At 38.5% G+C, this 21,665-nt stretch overlaps 1 long non-coding RNA gene across 1 annotated transcript; it reads right to left on the reverse strand.

Annotated features, from left to right (window-relative positions):
- Positions 1-211: 211 nt before the first annotated feature.
- Positions 212-15,080, reverse strand: LOC103351309 (uncharacterized). The gene is made up of 2 exons (XR_519112.4): positions 14,931-15,080; positions 212-477 (listed from the first exon to the last, which is right to left on the reverse strand). It is a non-coding gene; the product is annotated as an uncharacterized lncRNA (long non-coding RNA).
- Positions 15,081-21,665: the final 6,585 nt, after the last annotated feature.

The raw sequence follows: 21,665 nt of genomic DNA on the forward strand, positions 1-21,665 counted from the left end.
TGATGAAAAAATAAAAATCATTAGAGCAACTTATCAGGTTTATAATGCACACAAAAATAAAATGCTGTCAGTGTGTGCAAATGTAGAGCACAGTGTGCAATTGTTGAATATTGTCAGGCAGAAGTGCAAAAATTAGGACAAACTATTCTGGGTAAAAATAAATAGGAACAAGAAGATTTCAGCAGGCAATGTTAATCAGAGAAGCACCACATAGAAGTATGGAATCATTCTTTATTCTTTGGATGCCTTATTCTGGGTTTGCAGCTGGAAGGTAGAAATACACTTGGAGATGCAGAGGTCCCTGGTCCACTTCATGATGACTTTTACCCAATCAACACAGTATTTTTAGTCAATCTCACATGGAAGCAAGTGTCTTTATGCCTTGATCTCAGCTGTGGGCTCTTTCAGATATGCTTCCTCCAGTGTTGGACTTAAGTATCCTTTAAGTGGAGCACATTTTCTTCCCCAGAAGAGCAGCTGGAGACAACAGTGGGGAATCAGGTGTCAATGATTGTGAAAATTTAATTGACCCTACAGAGCCCTCTAGTGGTTAATAGTCATATTCAACTGATTAATGACCCATTATTACATCCCAATGAGGACTCCAGTAACACTCAGACCTCCCAGAGTTAATTAAACCCAAGATGTTCTCCAGTTAGCACGCCTTCTCTTGCTTGTTATTGAGAGAGGTGCTTGAGGACTTAATCTAGGAGAGCTTCCTTGTCAGATGCTTTGACCCTCAAGAGGAGAGTTCTTGCACACAGTAATCATAAGCCTCTATCCCTGGTCCATGTCTTTGGATGCAATGTGCAAGCTTCATGACACAGAAAAATTAACCAAAAAAAAAAAAAAAAGGAAAGAAAAGAAAGAAATTAATAAAGAAAAGAAAATTGTATTCTGGGTTTATCGTAAATTTAGATATATCGGGGGCCAGTGCTGTGCCATAGTTGTTAAGCCTCTGCCTGTGGCACTGGTATCCCATACAGTGCTGGTTCATGTTTCTGCTGCTCCACTTCCAATCTAGCTCTGTGCTAATGACCTGGGAAAGCAGTGGAAGATAGCCCAAGTGCTTGAACCCCTGCACTCATGTGAGATCCTGAAGAAGTTCCTGGCCTCTGGCTTTGGGTTAGCCCAGTTTTGGCCATTGTGGCCATTGGGGAGTGAACCAGCGAATGGAAGATTCTGTCTGTAACTGCCTGTCAAATAAATAAGTAAATATTTTAAAAAATTAGACAAAGTGAAATTTATCTGTGTAATTTCTGTTATATAAAGTATAGAGACTAAGTACAATGGATTTTCAAGTGTCCTATAAATAAAAAATTTACCTCTTGCTGTATCATGCAATCAAATTTACTTTTTCAAAGAGTAACAAATTTAACAACAGCCTTCAAAGAACTTTCTATGATGAGCCAAGTTTATTATTGCCAGAAAAAAATCTGTAAATTTTAGAAAGGCTGCTTAGAATAAATCAGATATGCCTTTTCCTATCCACATGATTTTGTGAGATTGAGAGTGCTTTGTTTCAACTTTTTTCTACTGATGAATATTGTCACTTGAAATTTTTTCCTTTAAAACTAAATACTAGTTACCAATAATCAATCATCCAAATAAGTACATGATAATATACATTAATAATTTTTCATTTAGCACATCTTAGTGACAAATGTGCAGTAGTAGCACATTTATAGTCTGTTTTGGACTCTTTATTAAATATATTCATTTAATTAGTTTTTTTCTTGAATTTCTTCTGCTTTCTTGGTTTCTTTTTATTAAGATTTATTTATTTATTTGAAAGTCAGAGTTACACAGAGAGGAGAGAGAGAGAGAGAGAGAGAGAGAGAGAGAGAGAGAGAGATCTTACATTTGATGGTTCACTCCCCAGATGGCTGCAATGGCCGGAGCTGCACTGATCCAAATCCAGGAGCCAGGAGCTTCCTCTGGGTCTCCCATGTGGGTGCAGGGACCCAAGGACTTGGACAATCATCTAGTGCTTTTCCAGGCCACATCAGAGAGCTAGATTGGAAGAGGAGCAGCCAGGACTAGAACCAGCACCCATATGGATGCCGGCTCTTCAGGCCAGGGTGTTTACCTGCTGCGCCACAGTGCCAGCCCCTTAGTTTCTTTTTTTTAAAAAGATTTATTTATTTACTTATCTGAAAGTCAGACTTACAGAAGAGGGAGTGGGGAGATAATGAAAGAGAGAGAGAGAAATCTTCCACCTGCTGGTTCACTCCCCAAATAACAATGATGGCTGGGACTGGGCCAGGCAAAAACCAGGAGCATGGAACTCCAACTGCTTCCTCCACATAGGTGGGAAGTGCCCAAGTACTTCAGTAATGTTTTGCTGCTTTCCTACACACATTAGTAGTGAACTGGATCAGAACTGGGATTGGAAACCTGAGTTCATATGGGATGCCAGCATTGTGAGCAGCTGCTTAATCTGCACCAAAATGTTGGCCCCTGTTCTTAATTCTTAAAGGAAGGACACAGTAATGTCTACCTGATGAGATATGTACCAGACTTGAGTTTTATTATGGTCACATTACAGACACTGTAGATTCAGCTGAATTTATACCTAAAGGGTATGACTCATTTAATTTTCTTTTTTTAAAGATATTTTTATTTGAAAGACAAATTTACAGAGAGAGAGAGAGAGAGATCTGCCATTCTGCTGGTTCACTCCCCAAAGACCACAATGGCCAGAGCTGAGCTGATCCGAGCCAGGAGCCAGGAGCTTCTTCCAGGTGTCCCATGCGGGTTCAGGGGCCCAAGGACTTGGGCCATCTTTCACTGCTTTCCCAGGCCATAGCAGAGAGCTGGATCAGAGGAGCAGCCACTAGGACTCGAACTGGTGCCCATATGGGATGTCGGTGCTGCAGGCTAGGGCTTTAATCTGTTGCACCATAGCACTGGCACCCATTTAGATCTTGTAAAAAATCCTGGTGTTACCATGACTTATAAATAGAGACAATAAATTACACAATAACTTGGTAAATAATATATTTTTTTATTTAGAAAGAGACCCTTAAAAGTAATTTTATAAAGAATATAAGGAGGGGCTAGCATTTAAGCCACCATTTGTGAGAATGAAATCCTATATGGGTGCCAGTTCAAGTTCTGGCTGTTACTCTTCTGATCCAGCTCCATGACAATGGCTTGGGGAAACATCAGAGAATTGGTCAAGTTCTTGAGCTCCTTCATCCATGTGGGAGACCTGGAAGAAGCTCCTGGCTTTGACTTAGCCCAACCCCTGCCTTTGAAGCCATCTGGGGAGTGAACCAGCTGATGGAAGATCTCTCTGTCTTTCCCTCTTTTCTATAACTTTCACTTTCAAATAAACAAATAAGTATTTTATAAAAAGAATATAAATAAAAACAAACTCTTTAGAAATAGGTGATTTTAGGAGGTCGTCAATGTGGCTGAGGAGGTTATGTCCTATCTGCAATGCTGGCATCCTATATAGGCACCTGTTCAAGTTCTGATGCTCCACTTCCTATCCAGTTCACAGCCAATGGCCTGGGAAAGCAGCTGAACTGACCCACATGACTGGGTCCCTGCCATCCACATGGAAGAACAAGATGAAGCTTCTTTCTCCTGGCTTTGGTTTTACCCAGCTCTGGCCATTGCAGCCTTTTGGGGAGTGAAGCAGCAGATGGAAAATCTCTTTGACTGTTTCTCCATCCCTATAAAGCTGCCTTACAAATGAATACAATACATCTTTAAAAAAAGAAAAAAATAGGTGATTTTACCCAATGTGAAAATGAATTATTTAATGTTTCTTCAAAAGTACTTTATTCTTTTTTTATTTTTTATTTAATAAATGTGAATTTACAAAGTGCAACTTTTGCATTGTTGTGGCTTCCCCCCCCAACCTCCCTCCCTCCCACAGCCCTCCCATCTCCCACTCCCTCTCCCACCCCACTCTTCATCAGGTTTCATTTTCAATTATCTTTATATACAGAAGATCAATTTAGTATATACTAAGCAAAGATTTCAACAGACTGCACCCACACACCCACAGAAGATATAGAGTACTGTTCAACTAGTAGTGTTATCATTAACTCTCATAGTAAAACACATTGACAGAGATCCTATGTGGGGAGCATGTGCACAGTGACTCCCATCATTGATTTAACAATTGACACTCTTATTTATGACGTCAGTAATCACCCGAGGCTCTTGTCATGAGCTGTCGAGGCTATGGAAGCCCCTTGAGTTCACCAACTCTGAACTTGTTTAGTCAAGGCCATATCACAGTGGAGATTCCTTCCTCCCTTCAGAGAAAGGTGCCTCCTTCTCTGATGGCCCGTTCTTTCTGCTGGGGTCTTGTTCACCGAGATCTTTCATTCAGGTTGTTTTTGCCACAGTGTCTTGGCTTTCCATGCCTGTGAGACTCTCATGGGCCCAAAAGTATTTTATTCTTCTGTATTGTAGGAAATATTTGAAAATATTTAAACCCATTTTTATAAAAAACTTTTAATTTATTTGAAAGACAGAATTATAGAGATAGAGAAGGAGAGACAGAGATAAAGGTAGAGATATATAGAGATAGAGAGAGAGAAAGAGAGAGGGGGGGAGAGGGAGAGGGAGAGGGAGAGGGAGAGGGAGAGGGAGAGGGAGAGGGAGAGGGAGAGGGAGAGGGAGAGAGGAAAGACCTTCCATTTATTGGCTCACATCCCAAATGGCCACAATGGCCAGTGCTGGGCTGATCCAAATCCAGAAACCAGGATAGGTGCAGGAGCCCAAATACTTGGACCACCTGGGACATGAGCTGGTGGCCATATGGGATGCCAGCACCACAGTTGCTGGCTTTACCCACTATTTCCACAGTGCTGGCCCTCAATTTTATTTTAAAAATAATACAAAATAAGTTGCATATTCTACTTACAATCAAATAGACTAAAAATAGGTACATTTGTTTAGGGAACCTCTAACATTTTCAATTATTATGCCAATTTAAAAATCTTAGTACATCAACTTGAACAGATATGGAGGTCCAGGTTGGGTAGATTTTTCTCTTCTGTGGAATTAATATACATACATTCTATAATTCTAATGTTTTTTAGTTCTTTATGCTTTATATAAAAGCACTCAAAGTTTCCTGGTTATAAAATTAAATGATAATATGTATTGCCCATGAACGTTTTGAAATACCTGCTTATAAAATATAAGGGCTGGCACCATGGCATAGTGAGTAAAGCAACTGCCTGCAGTGCCAGCACCCCATATAGGCACTGGTTTGAGACCCAGCTGCTCCACTTCTGATCCAGCTCTCAGCTATGTCCTGGGAAAGCAATAGAAGATGACCCAAGTTCTTGGACCCCTGCACCCATGTGGGAGACCTGGAAGAACCTCCTGGCTTCTGGCTTTGAATTGGAGCAGCTCTGCCATTGCGGCCATCTGAGAAGTGAACCAGCAGATGAAGACCTCTCTCTCTCTCTCTCTCTCTCTCTGTCTCTCCTTCTCTCTCTGTGTAACTGTGACTTTCAAATAAATTTTTTAAAAAGAAATATTATATAAAATTATCATTATGCATCTGTTATTATATAGTGCCACATTGAAGCACACAGCCTGAGTGAGTGTTGCTTGCTTAAATCCATTTAAAGATAAAGAGTAATGTTCTCACGATACAGGGCTGACTCCTATATCCTTGCACAGAAAAATAGCAGGAACATAGAGGCCACAATATAATACCCTCAATAGCAGCAAGCTACAGCAAAATGCAGAGTGAAGGAGTCTGGAGAAATTAACTTAGCTTCATTTGATATTTCAGGTGAAACTCGGTCCTGTATTAATCATTATGAGCTACAACTTCTTGCATGTCATGTTAGTGTGTGAGACTTTTTTTTAAAACTTTTTTATTTTATTTTATTTTATTTTTTGACTGGCAGAGTGGACAGTGAGAGAGAGAGACAGAGAGAAAGGTCTTCCTTTTGCCGTTGGTTCACCCTCCAATGGCTGCCGCGGCCGGCGCACTGTGGCCGGCGCACCGCACTGATCCAAAGGCAGGAGCCAGGTGTTTCTCCTGGTCTCCCATGGGGTGCAGGACCCAAGCACTTGGGCCATTCTCCACTGCACTCCCGGACCACAGCAGAGAGCTGGCCTGGAAGAGGGGCAACCGGAAGTGTGTGAGACTTTTGTAAACTAGTTATACCCAATAAAACTGTTAGTAATTAAATACACGGTCTAGATAAATGGTGAGCATGCATCACAATAAGGAGTAAGATTAACTCACTCTTAAACCATGAAGTTTCCAAAAGAAAAACAATAAAATAAATCAAGGGGCTGGCACTGTGTGGTGTAGCAGGTAAAGCCGCTATCTGCATTGCTGGCATCCACGTGGGCAGTGGTTCAAGTCCTGGATGTTCCACTTCCAACACAGCTCTCTGTTATGGCCTGAGAAAGTAGTGGAAGATGGCCCAAGTCCTTGGGCCCCTGCACCCATGTGGGAGACCTGGAAGAAGCTCTTGGCTCTGGGTTTGGATCAGTATAGCTCTGGCAATTGCAGCCAACTGGGGACTGAACCAGCAGATGGAAGACCTCTCTCTCTCTCTCTCTCTCTCTCTCTCTCTCTCTGCATCTCCTTCTCTCTCTGTGTAACTTTGACTTTCAAATGGATGGATGGGGTCGGCAATGTGGCTCACTTGGTTAATCCTCTGCCTGCAGCACCGGCATCACATATGGGCACCAGGTTCTACTCCCAGTTGCTCCTCTTCCAGTCCAGCTCTCTGCTGTGGCCCAGAAGGGCAGTGGAGGATGGCCCAAGTGCTTGGGCCCCTGCACCTGCATGGGACAACCAGGGGGAAGCACCTGGCTCCTGGCTTCAGATCGGCACAGTTTGAGCCGTGGCAGCCATCTGGGGAGTGAACCAACGGAGGGAAGACCTTTCTCTCTGTCTCTCTCACTAACTCTATCTGTCAAATAAATAAAAAAAAAATTGCAAATGGATGGATAAATCTAAAAAAAGATACAGACTAGCTGAATGTATTAAAACACAAGACCCATCTTTCACTGCCTGTAATAACACATCTCTGCTACAAAGATATATACAGACTTTGAAAGTTAAAGGGTGGAAAGTGATATTCCATGCTAACAAAAAGTAAAAAAGAGAAATATCAGCCATGATAATGTCATAAAAACAGACTTTAAAGCAAAACTATTAAGACAAAGAAAAGCATTATGGTTTTTTTGTTTGTTTGTTGTTTTTTTTTTTTTTTTTTTTACAGGCAGAGTGGACAGTGAGAGAGAGAGAGACAGAGAGAAAGGTCTTCCTTTTGCCGTTGGTTCACCCTCCAATGGCTGCCGCGGCCAGCGCACCACGCTGATCCGATGGCAGGAGCCAGGTGCTTATCCTGGTCTCCCATGGGGTGCAGGGCCCAAGCACTTGGGCCATCCTCCACTGCACTTCCCTGGCCACAGCAGAGAGCTGGCCTGGAAGAGGGGCAACCGGGACAGAATCCAGCACCCTGACCAGGACTAGAACTCGGTGTGCCGGCACCGCAAGGTGGAGGATTAGCCTAGTGAGCCGCGGTGCCGGCTCAGAGCATTATGTATTAACAAAGAGATCAATCCAACAGAAAGATGTAACTATGGTAAATGTATATGTACCCAATGCTAGGGTACGTGATTGTTTTTCATTTTTTTTTAAAGAATCACTTATTTATTTGAAAAGCAGAGCTACAGAGAGGCAGAGGCTAAGAGACAGAGAGAGAGAGAGAGAGAGAGAGAGAGAGAGAGGTCTTCCATTTGCTTGTTCACTCTTCAAATGGCCACAGTGGCCAGAGGTGAGCCAATCAGAAGCCAGGAGGCAGGAGCTTCTTCTGGGTCTCCCATATGGATGCAGGAGCCCAAGGACTTGGGCCATCTTTTACTGCTTTCCTGGGCCACAGCTGAGAGCTAGATTGGAGGGGGAACAGTGAAGTCTCAAAGCAGTGTCCATATGGAATGCTTTACCTGCTTTGCCACAGTGCCACCTCCAGTGTCTGATTATTTAAAACAAAGGTTAATGGATCTAAACAGAAACATCAACTTCAATACAACAGTAATGGGCAACAGCAATATCACAGTTTCATCAAAACACAGGACAACTAGACAAAGAAAAATCAAAGAAGACAGCTAATCTACACTATGGACCAAAATGACATAATTGACATATACGGAATGTTTCATCCCACAGTTGCAGAATACACATTCTTATCACTAGTGCATGGAACTTCTAGGATAGATCATATGTTAGGCCATAAAGCAAATTCAGTAAATTAAAAGAAAATGAAATCATACCATGTATCTTTTTTGACCACAATGGAATGAATATAAAAATTAAGAACAGAAGAAACTCTAGAAAGCATGCAAGCACATGGAGTCTGAACAGCCTGCTCCTGAATGAATAATGGGTCATAGAAGAAATCAAAAAGGAAATCAAAAATTACAGGAAAGAAATGAAAATGACAACATACATATCAACTTATGATATCCTGCAAAAGCAATTCTCAGAGTTAAGTTTATAGCAATTAGTGCTTCCCTCAAAATTGGAAAAGGATCAAACAAATCATCTAACAATCCATTCAAAACCTAGAAAAACAATAAACCAAATCACAAATTAGTATGAGGGAAAAAACTCTTAAAATTAAAGGAGAAATAAAATTGAAACAAAAAAGAAAAAAAAGATCAGTCAAATGAAGAACAATTTTTTAAAAAAAATTAAAATTGATACACCACAGACCTAACTAATCAAAAAAAGAGAGAGAGGGGAGATGACACATATTAATAAATTCAGAAATAAAGAAGGAAACATTAAACAGACACCACAGAAATAAAATTCATCAAAAATTATGAAAAAAGCTATATGCCAACAAATAGGAAATTTTAGAAGAAATGGATAGATTCCTAGATAAGCACAGTCTACCAAAAATTGATGCACAAAGACACTGAAAACCTAAACAAAAAAATAACCAAGATAGAGACTGAATAAGAAATAAAGACCCACCTCACATAGAAAAAGCCCAGGACTGGATGTTTACAAGCTGAGCTCTACCAAACTTTTACAGAAAAATTAATTCCAATTCCTCTCAATCTATTTTAAACAACTGAGATGGAGGAAATTCTCCCAAACTCCTTCTATGAGACCAGCATAACCTTAATTCAAAAACCAGAAAAACATACAACAAAGAAAGAGAATTATAAACCAGTATCACAGATGAACAAAAGATGAATGAAATGAATCGAACAACATATCAGAAAGATTATTTACTTGGTATCCCTGGTATGCAGGGATGGTTCAACATATGCAAATTAACAAATGTGACACATCACAATAACAAATAGAAGAATGAAAACTGTTTATTTATTCATCATGAGAGAGTGTTGTATTTTATCAAATGGTTTCTCTGTATCTATTGATATAACCATACATTTTTTTAAAAAGTTATTCTTTCTTTTTTTAAGCTTTATTTTTATATCTGAAAGAGTTACAGAGAGAGGTAGAAACAGAGAGAGATCTTCCATCTGATGGTTCACTCCCCAGATAGCTGCAATGGCTGAAGCTGCACTGATCTGTGGTGCAGCCAGTTAAAGCTCTGGCCTGAAATGCTGGCATCCCATATGGGTACCAGTTCGAGTCCCAGCTGCTCCACTTCTTAACCAGCTCTCTGCTATGGCCTGGGATAGCAGTAGAAGATGGCACAAGTCTTTGAAAATAAGATCAAAGTTAAAGGCCTCACATTCTCTTAATTCAAAAGCAAAAGTAATCTAAACAGTGTGATATTTGAACAAAACCAGACATATAGGCACAGATTTGGTTTGGGTAAGATACCTGCATTGCATTCTACAGTGCTTATGTTCAACTTTTACCTCTGGCTTCTGAATCCAGCTTCCTGCCAATGAAAAATATGGGAGGCTGTGGTGATGGGGCATGTAACTGGGACCATGTCACCAACATTGGAGGCCAGGATTTTATCTCCAGTCCAGATCTGTCATCACAGACATATGCAGAATGAACCAGAAGATAGGAGCTCTACCTCTCCCTGCCTCTCAAATTAAAAAATAAAAAATACTAAGGGTAAATATTTAATGTAATAATCAGAAAATCAAGATTTGATAAACTCAATAGAGAAAAATTTGACTAAATTCAATTTATGATTAAAACCCTAAACAATCTATTAATTGAGGAGAATTTCCACCACAGAAAGGGCACCTATGGAAAATTTACAGTAAACTCTTATAAATGGGAATAAGACTGCTAATTTTAGCACTTCTATTCAACAGTGTAATGGATGATTCTACCAAAAAAATGAACAATGCAAAAGAATAAAACTCCAGATTGCAAATAAGAGAGGAAAGTTGACTTGTAATACTCAACACATAGTCTTATATGTAAAATATATCCTGAGGAAGTCACTAAACTCCCCTCCAAAAATACAGTAATTCAGCATTTTTGCAGAATATAAAGATATACATATCAATTATATTTCTGTTTAACAGTGATGAACATTCTAAAAAAATAATTAACAATAACATTCAAGGTAGCATCAAAGAGTGAAAATATCACAAGAAATTTAAGAAAAAAACTCGAATTTTATACTAAAAATTACAAAAAATAATGTACAATTTTTAAATGAAGCATTGATTTCAGTAAGAGATTTTAATATTGCAAAAATATATGCTTAATATAAATCATTGTGGAAATGTAAATCAAAACCTCAGGAAGATAGCACTTCATATTAAGTCAAATGATTCTTATTCACTATAGATAAATGTTGACATGGATGTGGAGAACAGGGAACCCTCATACATTCCCAGTAAAATATTACAGCCACTATGAAAATAATTTGACAGTTTTCCAGCAATCTCTACATGGGATTACTTGTTGCTTCAGCAGTTTCTCTGTCAGGTATGTCACTAAGAGATACAAAATCCATAGGCACATGAATACTGAAGCAATATTTATGAAGCCAAATGTGAAAACAACACAAATACTGATATGTAAAGAAAGCAGTGTTTAGTATATTTTTTATAATCCTATACTATTTGACAATCAAATTTAATTAAGAAATGATCACAAAATACTGAAATTCAAAAGACAAAGAAAGAGAAGAAACTCAAAGCCATCCCCATATACTCTAACATCCCGTTTCCCATTATGACTGTCCAGGAAAGGTCAATCTCTAGAGATAGAGTTTAGATTAATGCCTGTGCTGGGGCTGATGGTTAATGAGGAGTGCTATAAATAATATGAAGCATTTGGGATTAATGGAAATGTGTTTATATTAGAATGTGCTTATGATTACATAACTTGCAACACAGCACCCACCATAGAATATTCACTGAAAATATGACATAGGACTGGGCAGACTGAGTTTGGGCTTCACAGAAGGAAATAAGATGAAAAATATGAGGAGGTTCCACATATTTTCTGGAACATAAAATTAAAATATGCTCATTTTTGTTCAAAAATATTTAAACCCATAAATACAAAGGCCTTACAATTCATGGACATTGTTTAGTATGAAAGAACTATGCATGTTTTTCAATAAAATTTTGCACCAAAATTAACCTACAATTTAGTTCCATATTTCTTGTGATATTGCCCTAATTAAAATTAATTCCATATACACTTAAAAAATACTTCATTTTTCTTATATGAAACAATTTAAAAGTTGTACTCGGCCGGTGCCGTGGGTCACTAGGCTAATCCTCCACCTGCGGCGCAGGCACCCCGGGTTCTAGTCCCAGTTGGGATGCTGGATTCTGTCCTGGCTGCTCCTCTTCCAGTCCAGCTCTCTGCTGTGGCCCAGGAGTGCAGTGGAGAATGACTCAGGTCCTTGGGCCCTGCACCCACATGGGAGACCAGGAGGAAGCACCTGGCTCCTGGCTGCGAATTGGCACAGTGCACCAGCCACAATGCGCCAGCCATAGCGGCCACTTGTGGGGTGAACCAAAGGAAAAAGGGAGACCTTTCTCTCTCTCTCTCATTGTCTAACTCAGCCTGTCAAAAATAAAAATAAAAAATTTTAAAAAATAAAAAATGTTAAAAAAAAGTACTAATCACCAATTTAAGGTAAAGTACTGCCTCCTAATCACTACACTTAGAATGACAATCTGCCAATTCATGGGGCTGGTGCTGTGGCGCAGTGGGTTAAAGCCCTGGCCTGAATGCCAGCATTCCATATGGGCACCGGTTCTAGTCCTGGCTGCTCCTCTTCTGATCCAGCTCTCTGCTATGGCCTGAAATAGCAGCAGAAGATGGCCCAAGTCCTTGGGCCCCTGCAACCATGTGGAAGACCCAGAAGAAACACCTGGCTTTGGATCAGCTCAGCTCTGTCCATTGCGACCATCTGAGGAGTGAACCAGTGCATGGAATACGTCTCTCTCTCTCTCTCTCTCTCTGCCTCTCTCTGTAACTTTCAAATAAATAAAATAAATCTTTAAAAAAATGCCAATTCATGTATTTCTAGATTATGTTTGTATTAATAAACCACTTCCAATGATCATAATTTTAGTTGTGATACTAATTTAATATTTTAATACCCCTTAATGTTATACGCCAAGAATGATGTTTTAAGTTTATTTTGTTGACAATAATTATACATACCTATGGACTGCAGTGTGAGATTTTAATTCATGCATACGATGTGTACTAAATAAATCAGAGTAAACAACATTTTCCCTTCTCTGACATTATACTTCAAAATCAGGGCCTTGGAGCACCTTTCCTCTATTTGTTCATAAAATATGGGATAGATTACTGTGGACTATAGTCACCCCACAATGCTATGTAACACAAGGAAGTCACTATCACCTAACTCTGATTTGGTACCCATTATTCTATGAAGTTTTTAAAGAATTTCTTAATTAATTAGTTTCAAAGAAAAAGAGACACACAGAAAAACAAACAGAGAGAGGGAGGGAGAGTGAGAGTGAGAGAGAGGACATTCCCATCCACTGACTCACTTCACAAACGTCTACAACTGTGACTTTGCCAGATTTTTATAATGATTTAGGTATGACACCAAATGTACAGGTGACAAAAGCAAAAATAAGGACGTAAGACTGCAAAACAGTAAAAAACATTCTGCATACTAAAGGAAAAGCTGAAAAGTGAAAGAAAGGAATGAAAGAAAATACTGGCAAATCATAGCTGATTAAGGGATTAATATAAAGAAGAGACACAATTCAAAAGAAAATATCATAATAAGAAATGAGCGAAGGATATGATCAGTTTTTCCATAAGCACCTAACAGGCATTTGAAAAGGGGCTCAGCACTGGTAGTCAAGACCACAATGGTTATGACTTCACATATGTAAAAATAGCTATTATAAAAAGGTAAAAAACATAAATATTGAATCAACATTGGAGAAAAGGGAACATATAAATTATAAATAGAAATGTAAATTAGTACATCTACTATGGAAAACACTATGGAGGTGTCTCAAATAAAATTAAAAAATGGAACTAACAAATAATAAACCATTCCCACTATCAGATGTGCATCTAAAGAAATAAAATCACTACCTCAAAGATACAACTGCACAACCATGTTCATGTGAGCATTATTCATAGAATAAGATATATAAATAAACATTGTCTATCAACAGATGAATAGAGAAACTGCCATACACACACAATGGAATCACATTCAACATTAACATGGAAATTCTGACATTTTGTCACAATCTGGATTGAAAAGTATGAATATGGACATTAGGCTGATTGAAATGTCACAGAAAGATAAATACCACACAGTCTCCCTTATTTATGGAATCTCAGAAAGTCAAACTTAAGCACCGAAGAGAATAGTGGTTGCTAGGTGCTGAGAATGAAGAAATGGGAAGATGTTAGTTGAACGACACATATTTACAGTTAGGAGATAATGTACAGCCCAGAAATGTTATGAATATATGATTAGATACTCACAACTTGTTAAGGCATTAGGTTTTCTATGTAAGGTGATGGGTATGGTAGTTTGATTGTCCTAATCATTTCAGAATGTATATGTACAAGGGAACTCCAAAAGGTTTATGAAAAACAGGATTAAACAGTGAAATTTTCATAGATTTTTAAAAAGTCTCCTCACATATAAAAACATCAACTCGCAGGCCTTTTATATATACAAATTTTGTTTATCAATTATACTCCAATAACTTTGAAAACAATCACCATACACCAAAATAAAAATTAAAACTAACTTAAGAAACTGTTTATATTTTTGGAGTTGTGAAGGTTGTCATGGAACAGAAACAGTTTTAAAAACATTCATAAATGTGACTAGCCAAAATTTCTTATTTGAAAGTTCAGAGACAGATGACAGCCTGTAAAAGAATATGTAAAGGCTAAGCTGACACTCAATACCAAAATGCAGTGTCCTCTTGATCCCTCTAAAACCTCGACCAAAACCCTGATCAAAATAAAACTGTTTTATTAACTTACCTGGTCTATGACACTGTTATTACCAACAGAAAACGTGGTCAGACTCCCAGAAAGAGCTATGCTGAGAAGTCAGGGTCCATGAGCTGAGACTCAGCTTCTGAACTATTCAGAAAACTTGGGGAATTCGGTCACCCCCGGGGAAAAGAGAGGAACTGTGGATCCCGTAAATGACAGCTCTTCGCTGCAGGAACCCAGCACACAACCCATATGCTCCATAATGACCATCCCGTCCCCACTGCACAATCGGGGAAGACAAGAGGATGCCACCAACAGCTGCCCAGGGATGGCCCCTGGGCTGTGAGCAGGAAAGGAACAGGACGCCGGGCCGGGTGCCAGTCCAGCCCCCATACTGCAGGCCAGAAGGGGCTGAGTGAAGGGTCCTATCAGCAACAAGAGGGGGCCTACAGGCTCCAGCGACAACCTCTGGGAAGCCCACATCCTGCCAGACTTTTCTAACAACTTCCCCACTCTGCCTTCCCCTCTCCTCGAGCTCGGCCCCACACACCATGTCCCGAGGTCCTAGGTGAGCAGCTTCCTGCGATGGAAGAAGGTACGAGAACAACGGACGTGGGCTACATTCAGAGTTCTGAGTGTTGGAGCCCCTCCTAAGGCCTCTCCGCCACGGAACTGGTTGACTACTACGGCGTCAAGATTCCATGGGATTACCAGCGTTTATGCTACCACACCTGATTGGACAGCTTGCATAGCTGTGAAGACACCATGTCATAAAAGATGCAGCCAATCAGCATCCTCCACAACGCTGATGCCTAACTCCAGGTCTTGCTGGAGGCAGAAACAAGAAGGAGTCTTGGGTTCATTTCTGAAACTTCATCCTCTTGTGTGCCACCCTCCCTGCAGCGAGGGGTGGGAGTTTTCTCTCTGGTCCTGCTCACCGCTGGGCTCCCACCTGTATCTTCCTGAGAGGATCCTGCTTGGAGGTTGCAGTAAACTAACTCAGGTCAGGTACCATTTAATGGCTGTTTATTGGCTTCAGAGCCTTTCTTTTTCATCATCTATGTGACACTTTTTTCTGCTGAATCATCTGTGGTTTCTTAAGAATTGATTTAAAGAATATTTAAGGATATCACAAAATTTAATCCTTTTCTCCAATTTCACTTTTTTTTAGTCTGCCTGTTGTCCTTTATTATTATTTTCTGTTTCTTGCTAGTACTTAGTAATTCGTAGAACACACACACACACACACACACACACACGAATATATAATCCTTCCAGTAATCTCACTTATCAGTTTTTAGATTTTTATGGATTATCTCCATATATAAACATCACCCAGTATATTCACATTTTATGACTTGGAAATTGATCTTTATACCATATAATTACTTTTTGCTGTTTTATTTCCTTTATTACACCTGTAGTAAAAAGTCTGAGAGATAGTGAATGAATTGTGACCTAGGTTTACTGTAAGGAAAAAAAAGCTTTCAATGACCCTTTATTATTTGCGTCGTTTGTTGTAGGTTCATTTCACTCTTAGTTACAGTAAAGAAGTCACTGGCTTTTTTGTTGTTGCTCTGCTAGCAGTTTTCTTTTTCCTAGCTGCTGAACCTTACTAAATGCTTTCCAACATGGAATCTAAATGACCATAGGATTTTCTTCTTGTGTTTTTTACCTGCCTGGGTGGCTTGTCTGGGAATGTTAACCACTCTTGCATTTTTTATTATGTCCCTACTTCCTATAGATAGATTTTCTTATGATTGCATTTATTACAAAAATATTTTTCTGAGGATACTAGTAGCTCTGTTATAAAAGAGATGTTTTTAAAAACTTAATTTTTATTTCAAGTCTTGATCCAAATATTTATTTTTTTAATTTCTTTTTTTTAAAGATTTCTTTTATGTATTTGAAAGACAAAGTTACAGAGAGAGGTAGAGACAGAGAGAGGTCTTCCATCCACTGGTTCATTCCCCAGATGGCTGCAACAGCCGGAGCTGCACCGATCTAAAGCCAGGAGCCAGGAGCTTCTTCTGGGTCTCTCACATGGGTGCAAGCGCCCAAGGACTTGGGCCATCTTCTTCTGCTTTTCCCAGGCCATAGCAGAGAGCAAGATCAGAAGAGGAGCAGCCAGGACTAGAATTGGTGTCCATATGGAATGCTGGTGCTTCAGGTCAGGGTTTTAACCTGTTGTGCCACAGCGCCAGCCCCTTTTTTAAATTTCAAGTCCTGGCCTGCTTGCACCATCCTCACTGTAATGCTGGTTTTCCAAAAGAAACTAAAAAATAGGCTTTGCTTATTTTCACTTTGGGTAGGTTTTTGAAATATAAATTTGTTTTTTTCTTTTGAAGTATTTGAAGTATTCTCTAATTCTGGACCTGAAATTGTCATTGCATGACTTCCTGGGTTGGCTGTTCGGAGCTTTCAAAATGTGATTCAACTTACTTGGGTTATATAGGAATTTTTCTATTTTATGTTATATTTGTGTTTTGGAAAACTGATTTTCAAAATAGGATGGATATTGATCTCTGTAGTCAAATTTTACTCCTAAGGATTTAATATCTTTCTCTAGTATCTTGGTCAAACCTATGATCTCTACAAAAGAATGATTCTGTTTTAATTCCTAAACTGGTTATTTGTGTTACTTTCCCCATTGGTTCCTTAATTGTTTTTTCCTAATGGTTTATTAACTTTGTTAACATTTTCCTTAAAAAAAAAAAAGTCATTGTGTCCTTGTTTATTTATGGTACATTTTATAGCATTTCATACATGTCTGCTGTTCTTTTTTCTTGCTTTTCTTCAATACTCTTATTTTTTTTTGTTTATAATTAACAAGGAAGCAGTAATGATTGATTTCCAGTGTTTTATTCTAACATAATCATTTAAGGTTATAAATTATCTCTCAGCACTGATTTACTGCATCCTCTTTATTCCTTCACGTGTTTCCAAACTGTTTCCATCACAGGCTGCATGTATCTCCAGTTCTGAAACCCATATGTACTGATTGGTAAATTAGTGCTTCAGGCATTAGACACCCATTTTTTATACTTGTGTGCCCAAGTAATCACAGCCCATCAACTATGCTTTCCATGTCTGCAAAAGGGCTATAGTCCCTTAAAATATATCACATCTTGATTTCTTTTAGAGAAGCAGATAAAATTTCCCAGACAGCCAAAGTTAGACATTTTTATATATACTACTGACTACATCTGAATCTTTCATAGCAAATAGAACTGCTCTGATTGTCAGTTTATTTTTTTCTTTATGGGGCTACCTGCTAAATGTCAACTTGTGTTGATGCTAGTGAGATTCACAATCCTGATTTTTCTTTTTTTTTAAAACTTTTATTTAATGAATATAAATTTCCAAAGTACGGCTTATGGATTACAATGGGGTTCCCCCCATAACTTCCCTCCCACCCGCAACCCTCCCCTTTCCCGCTCCCTCTCCCCTTCCATTCACATCAAGATTCATTTTCAATTCTCTTTATATACAGAAGATCAGTTTAGCATATATTAAGTAAAGATTTCAACAGTTTGCACCCACATAGAAACACAAAGTGAAATATACTGTTTGAGTACTACTTATAGCATTAATTCACAATGTACAGCACATTAAGGACCGAGATCCTACATGAGGAGTAAGTACACAGTGACTCCTAAACGTGACTTAACAAATTGACACTCTTGTTTATGGCATCGGTAATCTCCCTAGGCTCTTGTCATGAGTTGCCAAGGCTATGGAAGCCTTTTGAGTTCACTGACTCTGATCATATTTATACAAGGTCATAGTCAAAGTGGAAGTTCTCTCCTCCCTTCAGAGAAAGGTACCTCCTTCCTTGAAGACCTGTTCTTTCCACTGGGATCTCACTCTCAGAGATCTTTCATTTAGGTTTTTTTTTGCCAGAGTGTCTTGGCTTTCCATTCCTGAAATACTCTCATGGGCTTTTCAGCCAGATCCGAATGCCTTAAGAGCTGATTCTGAGGCCAGAGTGCTGTTTAGGACATTGCCATTCTGAGTCTGCTGTCATACCTGATTTTTCTATTAATTAATTTGATATTCTGGAGTAACCTGAATGGCAAAATTCTACCCTCATAGAGCATATTTGAAGAAAGTGGTATAAATTATAGCTTTGTGTAAAAATGATTTAAATATTTGAAGTGCTCTGAATAAAAAATAAAATAATGTGATAGGTCCCAGGGGAGGGGACAAGGGTTGCTTTAGCCAGAATAGTTTGAAAGTCCTCACTAATGGATAATACATGATCTTAAAACATAACAATGGGGAGTAACTTTCAATGAGGAAGCTAGGAAAAGAGCATCTAAGCTGCAGAAGTAAAAAACAAATTTAAAGATGTTAATGAGGTGAAGAAAAATATAGCTATATAATTAATGGATAAAAGAGGAAAGATTTGGAAGATGAAGAAAAAAGGGAAACATGGTGACTATACTTAAAAATGTTTTCTCCAAAATTTTTGAGAGAAATTTAAGGAATTTTAACTTTTAAAAATATGCATTATGATGTATATGTTAATTCACTTTATCTTAAACCATTAGACAATGCGTATATATTTCAAAACAGTACGTACAATGGCAGTTCAAGAAATTCATGTAAAATGCATTGAGATTATTTTGATTCAAAAACACTTATATCCATGTATAGATTTTTATAATAGACATTTTCAATGAGTTTTTAAAGATCCCCCAGATTCATGAATTTCAAATTTTAATTCATGAAAATAAACTTACCTTTGAATCCCAATCACATCATATTTCTTGAAATACACATTGTTCATAATAAATAAATATATAATATATATTTTAATTTTAATTGAAATCTATTTCTTATTTTTTCTAACAAATAAATAAGAAACATAAGTAAGACTCTATTAGTGAATTTTAAGGATGGAGATCTTTCTTTGTCTCATGATTTTAAGATATCACTTCTCTTGTTGACATTGGGCTGTAGGATCCAATATGTAGACTAATCCTGTTGGGTGCTCCAACAATGACTTATATATTCTTTTTTCATAGAGATTTGAATTTTTCCCCTATTTTTTTCCTGCTTATTTCTTGATGGGTTGCTATTTTAAGAAACACTGAGAGGAACATTATGTGCTGATGTATTTGTGGTCTATTCCTTTTATTTCCTTAGAATAAATTCCTAGAAATAAAATTACTGGGTAAAAGAACATAATCATTCTATTCTTTCATCAGACAAGATACTCTATTCTTGGGAGTCATGGTTCTTGGTCTGTGGCCATTTGAGAAAAGTGAAATAGTAGTTCTTGTTATAGAAGTATTGATCCTGCCTTCTTGTTTTTTGATTAGGAACCATAGTTTGGGAATTATTAATACATCCAGCTGATAAGGGAAACTTTTCCCTTCAGTAGAATGTTACTAAAACAATGTAAAAGTCAAGATAGGATTATAAAAGAAGGAAAATTAAATGAAATATGAAAAAAATAAAGAAGACATTTTACAAAGGTATAACAACTATGGATTAAAAGAGTGTCCTCAAGTACCTTCATCCAGTTCAGCAACTAAGTCATTTCTGGAATGAACATTGTGGATAATTACGTTAGGATAGTGCTTCTATTGGGACTCTGGTCAAAGTCACAAGGTATGTAGTAACAATTTACACATTTTATGAGGAAAGATTGACTCTGAAACAGGGACTATTTAAAAATCACATACTGAGATATAGCCAACATGTTCAAGATGGGCAAATTTGGATGGAATAAAGAATTCAGTGGAAACAAAACTGAAAGTCATAGTCCTGGGGATGCCACTTAGTTGTACCGAGAGAAGAAACATTATTTCAAGGTACAACACACGCTGATAGGCTAAAATGAGAAACTATAAGCAATTCAAATACTAAAATGTTCCATACTGAATCACAAAAACAGGATTTTCAGATTAATCCAACTTGTAATGTCTCATAGAATTTAGGAAGTTGTTCTGGTTCTGTAGACTCTTCAATTGCTCTTCACACAAAATATTTTCTTCTTCTTAGAAACAGTGTCTTCTGAATGGCCCTGTAGTCAGCATGAAAGGGTAGGAAATGGCTTTTCAGAGTGGCTGGGCAAACATGCTTCCGAAGTGATTCATTGTATCATTTTATAATATCTCCAGATTTACACATGGAACTTTAGGATTTCATTTTTTAGTTCATTCCCAAGTCTATGGACTTCAGTTCCTAAGGCATCAATGATATTTTTTCTATGTTTAAGTGCAAAGGTCTCTAGTTCCAGTGTTTCACATCTTCAATTTCATATATCACTTAGTCAAAAATCTTGTTTTTCCAAACAAACTCTTGTAACAACTCATCCATCAAAATGTACCTCTGCATTAAATCTTATTTTTCTAATATGATATCTGTGGCTTTGATGTCATGAACTACCCTTACAGATCGATCTTTCTCCAGGAGTTCAGTAAGCTGTTGTACTTGTTCTGGCTGTCAAGATTGCCATAAGAGGACTTCTGTGTTAGTGTAGATAAGGGTTGCTGAGACCACACCTAATAAGGTGCACACACCCAAAGAACATAGGCTGACAGAGTGAATTGCCTGCCACATTCATCAAATAAAGATCACTCTAGGGATGCAGTGGAACTGAAGAAAATGAGGTCAAGCAGAAGGACTATTGCAAATAGCTGATTAAAGTGCCAGGGAATCTTGCTAATGAATGTGACAAGTGCCCCAAGGCAAAGAAAGCTTATCCACATCAACTAATTTAATGTTCTCACACTAACTGATCAACGTTCTTCGTTAAAGGGCTTGTGGGAAAATTAGAGGGAGGTAATGGAATTTCCTTGATGACTTTGATTTTCTCTTTGATTTGAACTTCTGCATCTGTTGCAGAAATATCATGGGTTCTGACAAATCTTGGAAAGCCTCAGCAATGTCAAAGGCCAATCATTTTTCCTGCAAGGTGGTGTTGAGTTGGCTGACCTCTGGGTCATAGGCTTGCAGAAGTGCAAATTTCATGGTCTCAAAGTCAGACAGGATTTCTTTCTTTCTTTCTTTCTTTCTTTCTTTTTTTTTTTTTTTTTTTTTTGACAGGCAGAGTGGACAGTGAGAGAGAGAGACAGAGAGAAAGGTCTTCCTTTGCTGTTGGTTCACCCTCCAATGGCCGCCATGGCTGGCGCACTGCGGCCGGTGCACTGCGCTGATCCAAAGGCAGGAGCCAGGTGCTTCTCCTGGTCTCCCATGGGGTGCAGGGCCCAAGCACTTGGGCCATCCTCCACTGCCTTCCCAGGCCACAGCAGAGAGTTGGCCTGGAAGAGGA

Source organism: Oryctolagus cuniculus, chromosome 15 (genome assembly GCF_964237555.1).
Source record: "Oryctolagus cuniculus chromosome 15, mOryCun1.1, whole genome shotgun sequence".
NCBI classification, from domain to species: domain Eukaryota; kingdom Metazoa; phylum Chordata; class Mammalia; order Lagomorpha; family Leporidae; genus Oryctolagus; species Oryctolagus cuniculus.